The 14,283-nt window shown below is 37.2% G+C and overlaps 1 protein-coding gene across 1 annotated transcript in view; it reads right to left on the bottom strand.

Annotated features, from left to right (window-relative positions):
* Gmds (GDP-mannose 4,6-dehydratase) overlaps window positions 1–14,283 on the bottom strand; it is a 550,906-nt gene that overhangs the window by 515,533 nt on the left and 21,090 nt on the right. The gene's annotated exons all lie outside the window — the stretch shown is intronic.

Genomic DNA, 14,283 nt, shown 5'->3' on the forward strand with positions numbered 1-14,283 from the left:
TTTTGAGGCACTGCCACACTGCTTTCCATAGTGGTTGAACGAGTTTGCACTCCCACCAACAGTGTAGTAGTGATCCCTCCTGGCCACATCCCCTCCAGCATCTGTTGTCATTCGTTTTCCTGATCCTGGCCATTCTAGCTGGAGTGAGGTGGAATCTTAGAGTTGTTTTGATTTGCATTTCTTTTATGACCAGAGATGTTGAGCATTTCTTCATGTGTCTATAGGCCATTTTTGTTTCTTCTTCAGAGAAGACTCTCTTTAAGTCTTTGGCCCATTTTTTAATGGGATGGTTGTTACTTTGGAGGTTAGTTTTGGAGTGATTCAATTTTTTGAGTTGTTGATATATTTTAGATATGAGGCCTTTGTCCGTTGTTTGGTTGGTGAAGATCTTCTCCCACTCTGTAGGCTTCCTGATTAGTTTACTACTGGCTAAATTCTTAATGCGAGTCAACACCAAATCCTATCAGAAGTGGGCACCTGCAACTGATAGAATACAAGACCTACAAGAAACCTCATTTGACACACTGATAAACCTTTTGTATACGGTTCTTCTTGGGTAATTAGGCAGGAAACATCTGACAATGATTGAGTCAGGCTGAGTCCTTAATTGATCAGCTCAAAGCTGAGAATTGTTAACAGCAAAGGAACCACAAGGAGCTTAGTTAAGTCCTGGAAATCTAATTCCTCAACTACATGATCTATCTCTTTCTCTACTTTGTTTTCTTTCAGGTTGTGAGACCTTTTGATTCAAACCCCTCCTTGTTGAGGAGTTTGAGACTAATATCGTAACAAAAGCCTGGAAAGACAATACACTGGGAAGGGCCACATCAAGTACTGCTCACAACTAAAAAACAACTGTGGAAGCAGCAGAAAAGAAGGTGACAGCTGAGTCAATGTCCCTGGGGCTTCTTTTCAGAAGAAAGAATGAACTGTCCTCTCACACACTTCTACCCATCCCCCTGATTCCCATAAATTTGAGAGTGTTCCCCAAAGTGGGCATCCTTGACTGAGGCCTGAATGAACAATCAAATAGGGGCTCAGCCTCAGGTCCCAACCCTGTCTGTAGACTCACAATTCAATTTATACATCATCTCATCCCAAAGGATCCTTCTATGAATATAACCTTCCAACCTCTATGAGAGAATCCTAATGATTCCTCAATTACTCTATTAAGATATCATAGTGGAAGTAAAGGATCTGAAGCAGACCAGAGAAACAGAGACTGGATATGGGGAGACTAATGATTGGGTGGAATGGATTAATATTCTATCCATGAATTAAATGGCAGCAGAGGGACTGAAGGCTCATGTGATCCCATTCCTGTTGTGATGAACCTGAGACCCAATGAGCAAGGAATACCTGAAATCAAGAAGACATAGCCTGGGGAAACATGTCTAAACTCTAATACTATCCAGCCCTTCTCCTGAGACTAGCCATACTCTTGATTCTGGGAAACCTGTCCAGTTGCAGTGTATCCCAAACCTTTGAGAAGACAATCAGTCAGCACTAACTCTAGCCAGGGAAAATGTCTGATATTTCAGATGAACCCTGCTGGGGGGCCTTACTGGCCAACTAGACTAGAACCACCACTTTGGTTTAATTGACCCTCCCTTTCAACCTCGCATTTTATCAACCTGACCTGACCCATCTCAAACATCTTACACTAAATGAGAATCCTCATACATATCAGGTCATCCAACTCTCTTACTTTCACAGATGCTATAGGATCTATTGAGTTCTAAACAAATTGAAAGCTGGAAATCAGCAGCAGGTTTTGAGTCTTATTCTGATGGTTGCCATAATGAAAATGTAGACTGCATTACATTGTCAACAAAATTTTGTTAATTATACTACAGATACCAAGGCAATAGCAAAATAACTACATGCCACTAGCAGAATGGCGAAGGAAATTTAGTCCTATACATTAGCAAAAAAGGAAGGAGTCTGTGTGGTGAGGCTGTTACACAAAGCCTTAATATTAACCACTCTGGCAAATGAATTAGCTGAAAATTCAAGATGATCCATTTACTAGTTGGAACAGTTGTTTGGAAAATGGAAGATAATCATGCTATTTATGTCTTTACTGTTTTCAGAATGTGTGTGGCTGGTTGCTCTCTTACTTGCATAAGGGGTCTCATTCAGAGACTCAAACGCCCTCACCAAGCACCTGTTACTTATCAAAAACAATATTCTGAACAGGAAAGGGAATTAATGCTAAGTAGATTTCAAGAAAAAAGAGGTCAAAGTGGTTGGCTTTAGTTGATGACGCTGATAAACTTTTAATCCTTTTCAAACTAAGCAATCACACAAAATTATGAAAATACACAAAATTATGAACCTAATCAGAACAGAAGTCAGTAATGTGTTGGGATAAAACCTGGGCTTTCCACCGCGTATGCTTGCTTAAATGTCTTCCTATCAGTGGCATGTACTTTTGAGAAGTAAATTTTGCCTTGCTAGCTTTCGAGTAAGTATACTTATTCCTATAGGGTACTCCAATATAATGACATTTCCAACAACGGATTATACTATTATAATGCTGTTACAACTTTAAATTTCTTTTTTTTTTTTTTTTTTTTTTTTGGCCAGACCTGGGGCTTGACTCAAGGCCAAGGCACTGTCCATGGGCACTTTCTGCTCAGGGCTAAGGCTCTGCCACTTGACCAACAGCGCCATTTCCAGCTTTTCCTGTGTATGTGGTACTGAAGAATTGAATCCAGAGCTTTGTGTATGCTAAGCAAGCACTCTTATCACTAGGCCGTGCACCTGGCCCTACAATTAAAATTTGTATATATAGCCCAGTACAGTGGTTCACACCTGTAATCCTAGCTACTCAGGAGGCTGAGATCTGAAGACCGCAGTTCAAAGCCAGCCCAACCACTAAAGAATGTGACTCTTATCTCCAATTGGGAAGTGGTGCTGTGGCTCAAGGGGTAGGGCAGTAGCCTTGAGCTGAAGAGCACAAAGGCAATACCCAGGATCAGAGTTCAAGCCCCATGACTGGGGAAAAAAAATTTTTATATATAATGTAAACACTAATCACAAGAAAAGTAAGCAGTAGCCTTGAGCTAAAGAGCTCAAGGACAGCGGCCAGGCCCAGAGTTCAAGTCCCACAGCTGAAACTGTAGCTCAAGTGGTAGAGCTCTAGCCTTGAAAAAGCCCAAGAACAGTGCTCACGCCCTGAGTTCAAGCCCTAGGACAAGGGAGGGAGGGAGGGAGGGAGGGAGGGAGGGAGGGAGGGAGGTAGGGAGGGAAAGAAAGAGCAAGAAAAATAAGTGGCTATTATCAATGTGTATTTATCTGAAAACAAAATTACCACTTAAAGAGAACATTTCAAATGAACAACTGAGTAAATTCACTAGAAAGACATAAATGTTATAAAAAGTGACTTGCACAAGTCACAATCTTCAAATAAGCAAAAAATAATAAAAATAATCATGGAAGATATGAGAGGAAGGACACAACCTATCTGCCTTTCCCAGTACCTATACACACACACACAGACTTTGGCAGTCAGTGCAGTCCACTTGGAGTGAAAACTCCAGATGTAGAGGAACCCAGAACCTCAGGGCCTAAACTAAGACAGTGGTACTTAAGAGCTCAGTAGTCTATCATATGAGAATTCCAGGGATCTACACAGTATTGTGATCCTGTGTTCTATGTTTTGAGGTTTTTCTCAAGCCAGAAGCATACTTAGTTATGGCCACCATGGAATAGTGAATTAAGGCTGGGTAAATTCTTAAATGAATCAATACAAACAGCAATCATCTGAACTAATTTTTTTTTGGGGGGGGCAGTCCTGGGCTTGAGCTCAGGGCCTGAGCACTGTCCTTGGACTTTCTCAAGGCTAACGCTCTACCACTCAAGCCTCAGCAGCACTTCCGACTTTTTTGTATGTATGTGGTACTGAGGAATCAAACCCAGGTCTTCGTGCATACTAGGCAAGCACTCTACCACTAGGCCAAACTCCCGGCTGAACTAACTTTTTAACAATGACATTTATGGATTTAAAATGGTTGAATATAAATTCATATGATTTAATTAATATATACTATTTAAAAAAGCAAAAATCATCTTCATGGTAATTAGTGGCAATTTCTTTTTTTCCCTTCCACTGGATTCAAGTGTATTTTTCAGAGCAATTTAAGTTCATAGCAAAGTCAAGATGTCCTAAATACAGTACATATGTACTGCCTCTCCTATGATAAATTCCATTTTAACTGTAAACATGCACAACATTCTGCTTAATTTTTTTTTCCAGCCCTGGGCTTGAGCTCAGGGCCTGAGCACTGTCCTTGGACTTTCTCAAGGCCAGAGCTGTACCACTGGAGCCTCTGCACCACTTCCGGCTTTTTTCTACGTATGTGGTACCAAGGAATAGAATCTGGGTCTTTGTGGCATGTTAGGCATGCTGTGCACTCTATCACTAGGCCAAACTCCCAGCCCTCTGCTTAATTTTTGATATGCCACTTTAGCAATGCTGTTCTTACATAATTATTCTTCAAATCCACTAAGCAAAAAACGATACATGAATCACAGCAGATGTATATCTGTAAACAAGTATACCCCTTCTGTGTGGACCCAGTACTTCTAAGTCTAAAAATTAAGAGTTCTTAAGTTTATATTATGACATTGAGTCTAAGCCCTTTACATATCTCCTTTAACTACTCAGCTCATGGTGCAAATGTTTAATGCAGTGAAAAGACTAATATGATGTGAGGACAGCATAGAAGATACTCAAGTATTTTAAGAGTAACATTACTTTAAATTCTTTTAAAGTTTATAGTTGGAATTTTAAGTCTGATTTTCATTTTCATAGTTTTATAATAAAAGTATTCTAAATAGGTAAGTATTGCAATGTACACATACCTAAAAATTGCTAAAATCGACATGATAAACAAATGCGTCACACCTTAGATTATCTTCATTCCTGTCTATAACCAATCCTTCTTCTCATAAACATAGGCCACTGCTGATCCGCATTTTATCATTATAGATTAGTGTGAGTTATCTGTAATTGAAAATAAAATGCTTTTCCAAAATGTAAAAAAAAAGAGTAACAATTATTTTAATCTTATAGAAGTGTAACATGGAAAAAAAACTTAAAAGTAGTAATACTTGAATTCAACTCGGTATCTATAAAGGGACACTTCCCAATGCTAGTAGTCATTTTTTTGTTAATAGATATAACCTTATAATAAACTAAACATAGCAAAGTAAGAGTTTTAACTAGTTGTCTGGTGATTTAAATGTGGATTTAGCATATTGAGATGGTATTTCCAAGTTTCCCTACTCCCACTCTCATTTTCCTCTCCCCTTCCCACACCTCCTACAAGCCAGTATACAATTTTCTGTAAAACTGATATAGCTGAGTGTCTAGCTTCAAACTAAACTTTTGTTTAACCACTTGTCAATCCTCTGTTCATCTTAGTCTAAAAAGAGAAACTAGGTAAAGGAAGAACAACCATGGCATCTACCAGTCCAAACACTAGTCTTGTGCCCTAGGTGGCAGGAGGCCTTGGAGGAACTATCTACATTTGGCAAAGCACAAAATTTGTTATGGCTTACCTGGATAACCTAGGTTGCCATTACTCTAAAATTTGTCTTGCTTTAATAAAGGTTAGCTTTACCTTGGTTTCAGACTGTTAACAGAGTGACTAGAGACTAGAAAACAAAGCAGGCCCTATGGTCAAGCAGAAACAATCTTGGCTTCTTAATTTTGACAGAATCTGCAGAAAGTCACCCTAACTCAAGTAAAAAATGCAACTAGATGTGGGAAGAGAGATGAGTATCCCTTTTGCCATGAGAATTAGCTATATTTTCACTTGAAAGGTTTTTAAGAATTTCTCTTGGTATATCTTGAATGGCTTATACTTGTTCACTTCATAGGAATGTGTTCATAGGGTGCCTGTTAATCAAACTGCCAATATGAATTACTTTTCCTCATTTTTGAAGGCTTGTCCAACTAATAAAAGCTTGATACTTATATACTGGAGTTACCCAAGGCCACTGGGGGCTAGGGAGAGTTAACATTTACATTGACATTGAGAGTTAACGTAGTTTTACCTGTCACTTTGAAGATATTTACTCAATTCTGAAATGAAAAATGATAGCAAAAATGAAAAAGAATATGTAAGAAAAGAAATTTACCAAAAAACAATTCCTCAATTTAAAAACACTGCCTTTTCTGTCAGGCTTTGCATCCAGCTGTTGTTTAAACTTGTGCCTATTGCAATTCAGCAGCTGAGAGCCCTACATTAGCAGGAAACCAGGGCATTTATGATTGAGTTCCTGTTATTGACTGATTCTTAGACAAAATGCCAAGTTTCTTTAGACACAGTACAGTAGGCCCACTGTGAAAGCTGTGTGAATACTGTTGTGACATTTAGTGTATGATTTTTATTTTATGTGTCAAGACCTATTAAAATGACTTTTAAAACAATGTTTTCTATAATAGTTTGGAAAAAGTAGCTAATTTCAAAATGAATTGTTTTCAAAAAGCAGCTTCTAGCTTGTATATATAACTGGTTTCTGTTGATTCCAAAGTCCATGGCATGTTTTCTTGATAGATGTGGTGATAAGCTTGAAAGGTAATTGTGAAAATATCTTCACAGTAGTACAGGAACAAAAAACTTAGAAGGCAAATGTTTTTGCAAGAATAAAGTTACTTGCCAGTTATAGTGTCTCACACCTATAATTGCAGTCGTCCAATAGGCAGAGATAGGAAAGATAAAAGTTCAGGGATGGCCTGGGAAAAAAAAGTTGGCAAGACCTTCTCTCAAAAAATAATCCATAGGACTGAGAATTTGGCTTAGTGGTAGAGTGCTTACCTAGCAAGCATGTAGACCTGGGTTCGATTCCTCAGTATTACATACATAGAAAAAGATGGAAGTGGTGCTGTGGCTCAAGTGGTAGAGCTCTAGCATTGAAAAGCCCAAGAACAGAGTTCAGGCCCTAAGTTCAAGCTCTAGGACTGGCAAAATAAGGGCGGGTTATTTTCCAAAGCTAGCCTGGAAATTAAAAAGCACAAGACTCTACCTGAAAAATAACTTTTAAAAAAGGATGGGAGTATTGCTTAAGTGATAGAGTGCTTTGGCTCTGAGTTCAAAGTCCTAGCACAGCCCCCCAAAAGGGAGAAGGATACAAATTATCACTAGGGTGAAGTTGTGAATCAACACGTATCTACACTTAACCTTTTGTCTTAAAAGGTATGAAAGAAGGGTATAGATTCTCTTCAGAATAAGTTGAGGGATCTAAAAGTCTGACTTTTTCAAATTTCCTAAAATGGTATGACTTCCATTCAAATGAAATTTGTTCCAGATTGCTTACAAAAACTTGGACTGTTTTGGGGGCCGGGAGTTTGGCCTAGTGGTTAAAGTGCTTGCCTAGCATGCATGAAGACCCGGGTTCGATTCCTCGGTACCACATATATAGAAAAAAGCCGGAAGTGGTGCTGAGGCTCAAGTGGTAGAGCTCTATCCTTGAGAAAGTCCAAGGACAGTGCTCAGGCCCTGAGCTCAAGCCCAGGACTGGCAAAAAAAAAAAAAAAACTTGGACTGTTTTGATAGACTTATTCTTCACAGCATTTGCTCCAAAATCCATGGCATGTCATATGCTAAGCCTACCATCACAACTTCAGACTGGTAGCTAATTGGAAGTCAGCTTCCTACCCAATTTCATGTTGGCTTTTCTACAGATATAGGAAAGTTCTGTATCAAATAGCATCCTCCTTCTCTTTTGGGGATGAGAGCAAGATTCCTACTAACCTATATCTCAAGCTCAGCTTAGAAACCACTCAAGTCACTCTGACATTTACACCCCTTTGAGTCTTCTAGCATACAATTAACAGTGTACATCCATGACTAAGTATTCAGGCATTATAAAATGACAAAAGAAATGAAAAATCCAAACACTGGTGGCTCATACATGTAATTCTAACTACTGAGGAGGCTAAGATATGATAATCATGGTTCAGTGTTGAAAGCCAGCCCAAGCAGGTGCTTATCTCCAATTAATCACACATAAAAAAAAAATTCCAGAAGTAGAACTGTGGCTCAAGTGGTAGAGCACTAGCCTTGGGCAATAAAGCTCATAGACAGCAACAAGGCCTTGAATTCAAGCAACAGGACCAGTACCAAAAAAGAAAGAAAAAAAAAGAAAAATATTAAATAAGTCAACAACTCCATATTCACACTTTTTATAAAAGTCATACACTCTTTAAAATCTTCCTTGTCGTAAATCGCCTTTATTTTTAAGATGGCAATACAAAGAACCAGTATATAGAAGAGGAGGGGTGTTTTGTTTTCATAACTATAAATGACAAAATAAACACTAGTAGTGAGTGTCACAGTGAAACAGTACTAATATATATTGGGGCTGTGGGGGTTATGCTTTCTACTCAAGGAAAACAAAGTCTGCAATCCAGAACAAGATGGCTGCTTCTGTTAGAGGTTTTGCTTCCTCAGCTCTGTAACTAATCCCTGATGTGGCTGAATTGTCCATCTTCCCCCTCTAGGGGGAGCAATTCTGCACAGAAGAGAACTGTTGGTTTAGCCCAGACCACCTGAGACAAAAGACACCAACAAAACTTGTCTCGAGTCTACAGGTGTGAAGTAAAAAAGATCAAAGTCATGATTCAAATCTTTTTATCTAAAGCATAATTAAGGAAAAACTTCTATTTTACAATCTCAAATGTACATTTACTAAAACCTCTAGAAATAGTGTAGATAGGTAAGGACATAGTAAAATAGGATAAGGACACTGTAAAACAATCAAATTGGATGAGAAATCTATTTTGGAAACAAGTGATTTACTACAATGTCTACAGCAACTCAAGTGATTTTAGAGACAAGCCCTCAGACTTCAGCACCTGGCCAGTATTATTAGCATAAGCCAAGTTAAGGGACAATGACCACAGAACCCAAAAACTTGATAGATACACATAAAATGATACCTAAGACAGTTCGAAATACATGAATTTATTGTACAATATATTCTATTGTGTTCTATCGTATGATTCATGAAAAAGAACCTTTCCTATGCTATAAAAAAAGGTTCATATAACTGACTTTTCTATCTAGCAATGTAAGGCCTGAGTTCTTTTAGTTAATCAAAATAGAATATTTGAAAAATATATCCTAATTTCCACATGATGCTTTTGAAGATAAACGTTCTAGAATCAAGAGTGCCTGATTTGAATCCCAGTTCTACTGTATAAGACTAGCCAAGCTCATCTCCAAAAGCTTCAGTTGCTGTACTACTTTAGCACATGAGGATTAAATAATTATAATACTTAAAATATAGCTGTCACACAAAAAAAATATTTAAAACACTATATTATTAAGCAAAAGTAATTTTCAGAGTTTAACTACAAGGTTTTCTTTTATGTTTTGGTTTTTTTTGTTTTTGTTTTTGTTTTTTGCCAGTTCTGGGGCTTGAACTCAGGGCCTTAAGCACAGCCCTTGGGCTTTCTCAAGGCTAGAGCTCTACCACTTGAGCCATAGCACCACTGTAGCTTTTTTCTATGTATGTGGTACCAAGGAATTGAACCCAGGTCTTCGTGCATGCTAGGCAAGCACTCTATCACTAGGCCAAACTCCCAGCCCACTACTAGGTTTTCTAACAAAATCTCACACGTGTTGTCTAACAAAAATATCATTTCTCCCAGTACAGCTTCAGTCCAAGAATAACTCATTTCATACTGTAGTTTGAACTAAGGGCCTCATGATCATTAGGAAAGCTCTGGAGCCGCATCTCCATTCCTCAAAAGTGATTCTTGAGTCAACAGGTAGTTCAGTATTGATCAATGGGATATAAAAGGAAGTTGGGAAAGTGGATCATCCAAAACAGGTTTTCTCATATTAAATAGTACAACACAACACAAGGACCCGGAGTGTGGCCTCGTGGTAGAGTGCTTGCCTCGCATGCACTAAGCCCTGGGTTCAATTCCTCGGTACCACATACACAGAAAAGGCCAGAAGTGGTGCTGTGGCTCAACTGGTAAAATGATAAAATGGTAGAATGGTAGAATGGTAGAATGCTAGCCTTGAGAAAGCTCAAGGACAGTGCCCAGGCCCTGAGTTCATGCCCCAGGCTGCAATCAATCAATCAATCAATTACAGGCAGAAGTGAATTACTCCTTAAATATCATCTTTGGAAACAGACCTTGAAATGTTTTAGCCAGCTTCAGCTTCAGGTCCACAAACAGCTCACATACTTCATAGCACTCAATTACTACATAAGTAGCTCTCTTTGCTTATATCTTTCCACAGACACATTAAACTGAGGGGAGCATGTGTCTTTATGATATATATAATGTTCTTTGTCAGCACCTAATTACTAGACCTTTTCTACAATATTTGCTCCTAGCAAAATATGGTAGATGCTCAATAAAAAATTTGCTAAGAAAAGTAATTTCATTCCATGGCAAAAAAATACTTGGCAAAGAACTATTCAAATAACATCAGATTACTTTCAATGTGTAATAACAACAGTTTCAAATGCTTCCTCATACAGCTCCTTAATTTTCATCATAAACTTCAGACAAGACCAATTAAATGATGCTTTCTGTTCTACATGTTTGTTTTTTTGCCAGTCCTGGGCCTTGAACTCAGGGCCTGAGCACTGTCCTTGGGCTTTCTCAAGGCTACAGCTCTACCACTTGAGCTTACAGCACCACTTCTGGCTTTTTATTATTTATGTGGTACCGAGGAATATGTGGTACCAAGGAACTGAACCCAGATCTTCGTGCATGCTAGGCAAGCACTCTATCACTAGGCCAAACTCCCGGCCCCTACAGTTTTTTAAACAGAACTTATGTCACAAAATCTTCAAATAAACCATTTTTAGCAATATCCTTGCCTTCAAAAATGAGAAAAATTTTTAACATGACATGCACAACAGAAACAAATTTTTCATGTTACTATTCCTCTGCCAAGTACAGTGGCACATGCCATTGATCCCAGTGATAAAATCTGGAAAGCAAAGACTGAAAGCACTACAGTTTGAGACCACTTCAGGAAAGATACCAGTTCCTCCCATTAACCGTCCCTCCCACCCCCATCTTCCCACCATCTCAGCACATAAGCTAAGTATAGTGGTACACATCTGTCATCCAGCTACATAGGAGGCCAATGCAGGTAAGCAAATACCAATCTGAGGGTGACCCTAGGCAAAAACATAAGACTCTACCTGAAAAATAACTAAAACCAGTGTTATGGACATGGCTCAAGTGGGAGAACACCTGCTTAGCAACCATGAGGCTCAGACTTCAAACTTCAGTACTACTAAAAACATTAAAAAAAAAAAAAACTATGTTGTAAAGCAGAGAAAATAAGCCAGAAAAACAAATGACCACAGAATTCCAAAGTCCTAGGAAATATTCATTTCATTTGAAAACAAGACCACCAAATTTATAACTCCTGATCTCTTCCAAATCTAAGTACTCTTAAAGACATATAACATAATCTTTCCAAGAATGAAACTTTTTTTATCATTTTCCCAGTGTAATCACCTAAAATCATCAATTTACAACTGGTAATGATTTAAGCCATTCTTTCTGAATTGTACTTTATTCAACTAAGTAAATATAATAAAGCTGTGTGGGGAGGTTTAATGTTATAGTGCCTACTTATTTTTCATTGGTACCTGTATTATATCTGTAATTCAATTTATTAAAAAAATCAGATGTATGTTTTGTAACATGACAAAAAAGTTCTACTCACTCAAGAATAGACTTTTAAAACACATGGATTAAATTATAAAATAGTAATGTCTGAACTAATTCCTCAAGAGGCTCTACTATTAGTTGCTACTGGGAAAAGCTGGAATTTGAGGTTTTTCCTCCAAGATTTAAGTAGGCTAGCATATGAGCATATTGATATGGCATCCTCCATAAGTTAGACCAAACACAGCTTCAGCATTGAAAATTTCCATGAAGGCTATTTCAAAGAATTTTGCCCACGAAGAAAAAGCAAAAAAACTCAAGGAGACAAAATTCAATAGCATTATAACTTTTATTCTATAACACAAACTACACACTTCATACACTGAAATTTTATACTTAAAACAATGCCTAGGGGCCGGGAGTTTGGCCTAGTGGTAGAGTGCGTGCCTAGCATGCACGAAGACGTGGGTTCAATTCCTCGGTACCCCATACATAGAAAAAAGCAGGAGATGGTGCTGAGGCTCAAGTGGTAGAGCTTCTAGCCTTGAGAAAGTCCAAGGATAATGCTCAGACCCTGAGCTCAAGCCAAGGACTGGCAAAAAAAAAAAAAAAAAAAAAAAAAAAAAAACTAATGCCTATTCTTTTTAATTTAAAAATTTCTATCTAGCAACCAAATATCTATAAAAATTATAATAAAGGATAAGTATGAGGCCTGTGGGTATGTCTCAGTGTTAAGAGCACATGTTTAGTATATGCAACATTAGATCAGGAGGGAGGGAAAAGAAAGAAATAAGAGAGATAGATACCTACTTGAGCAATAAAGAAATCAAAACAACCCTCTACTTTCTCTTTCAAGATTATACTCAACAAAGGGAACATACACTCTCATCCCCAACCTGCTCACAGTATTCAATATCATAAAAACCATAAAGGACAATGCTATTTTTGTGTTGTTTTTTTGACACAAAGTCTGAAGGTAAAGGCTAACCAATCACAAAGTTCAGATCATCCTGTCTCTGCCTTCTAAGTGCTAGGATTTTTAGGCATGTGCCAATATGCTTATAATAGTAACAATTTTTTTATTTAAAGATTTTGAAAATTAAGTTTGTTCAGGATGCTAAGAAAAAGACTATGGATTCCATATTTGGAACATGAAAATATATAAATTATCTCATCACATCAGAAGCACAACAGGACACAAAGACCAAATAGAAAGGTCTCCTCAACACAGATTATGACAATTTAGCATGAAGGTAAAACAGACTGATATATATCAAAAATATTTAATTCCATTAAGTTCATGATACTAAAAAATTAAGATCACATTCAAGGATAATATAAAACAAAGTCATTAAAGATGGTAAAGGCGGGAAACTGAACATTTATTGTTCATTTCCTAATCCTTACCACAACCAAATATATAGTACTTATTACAAGCTTAGTTTTTTTAAGTGTATTGGCTATTTATATAGAGTGAAAGATTACTGATAATTTAACTTGATGTCTAGAACTTCCTAGGTAAGTATTCTACCACTTGAGATACACTTCCAGTGTATTTCGATCTAGTTCTGAAGAAGGAATTATATAATTAAATTATCCCCACTTTGTAATTTCTTGTGAAATAATGAATCATGATAATGATTTTAAATAATTGCTGATATACAAAAAATAAGATATCATAATCCTGTTAAAGGGACCACACAAGACCAACTGTAAGTCCCCACACTTCTTCCCAAACCAAGGCTGAAACTGATCAAGTCTCTAAACCTAAACACCAGTTTATAGAAAATAAAGGGATAAGAGAACACCATGTGAATGCAACAAGTCAAATTCAAACTAAGACACAAGAAGAAGCATAAAACAACAAATGGCCCAGTGTCCTTAACAAATAGAAGTAGTTGAGAGGGAGGAAAAGTAAGGTAAAACACAGAAAAAGATACAGAATATAGGAGACAAAAGGGGTGGGGGGGAGAGACAGAAGGATAGGAAGGGGATGGAAAGAAAGGAAGGATATTAAAGATTTGGATCCTGATTCAAATGAACAAATCATTAACGATTATGAGAAAAGCATGGAAATCTGAAAACTAACATCTGATCATAATAGTGACTATTAATTTATTAAATAATGGTAATACAGTAGTTTTTAAGAGAACCAATTACAGACATATATGCTATAACATGCAGCTGAAATAATATATGATGCCTAGAATTCACTGTAAAAGAACTTAGAGGTATGAACACATAGAACTATATATGAAATAAATTTGGTTAAGAATTAATAATTATAACTAAGAGAGTACATAGAGACCCTTTATACTATTATTTCTATTCTATATGTGAAATTTTCCTCCATAAAAGGATTAAATTAATGCCTTGAATAATTTCTGGATTAAGGCAGAATATAAGTATAAATTTTAAAGATATGGAATTACTAAAATGCTTAATAGGTAAACATGCTACTTAAAAAGCTGTATCAGAAAATAATTTTCCTCTTAGGCTCAATGGTTTCCCTCATTTGTCATAATCTGTAGAAACCTTGGGCTCTACTAGCAGAGATCTGCAATAGAGCAAAATCTTGATACATAAGGCCATATAGTATGAAGCTAATTGAAAGGACC

This window comes from Megascapheus bottae, chromosome 22 (genome assembly GCF_031878675.1).
Source record: "Megascapheus bottae isolate mThoBot1 chromosome 22, mThoBot2.hap1, whole genome shotgun sequence".
Lineage (NCBI taxonomy): Eukaryota > Metazoa > Chordata > Mammalia > Rodentia > Geomyidae > Megascapheus > Megascapheus bottae.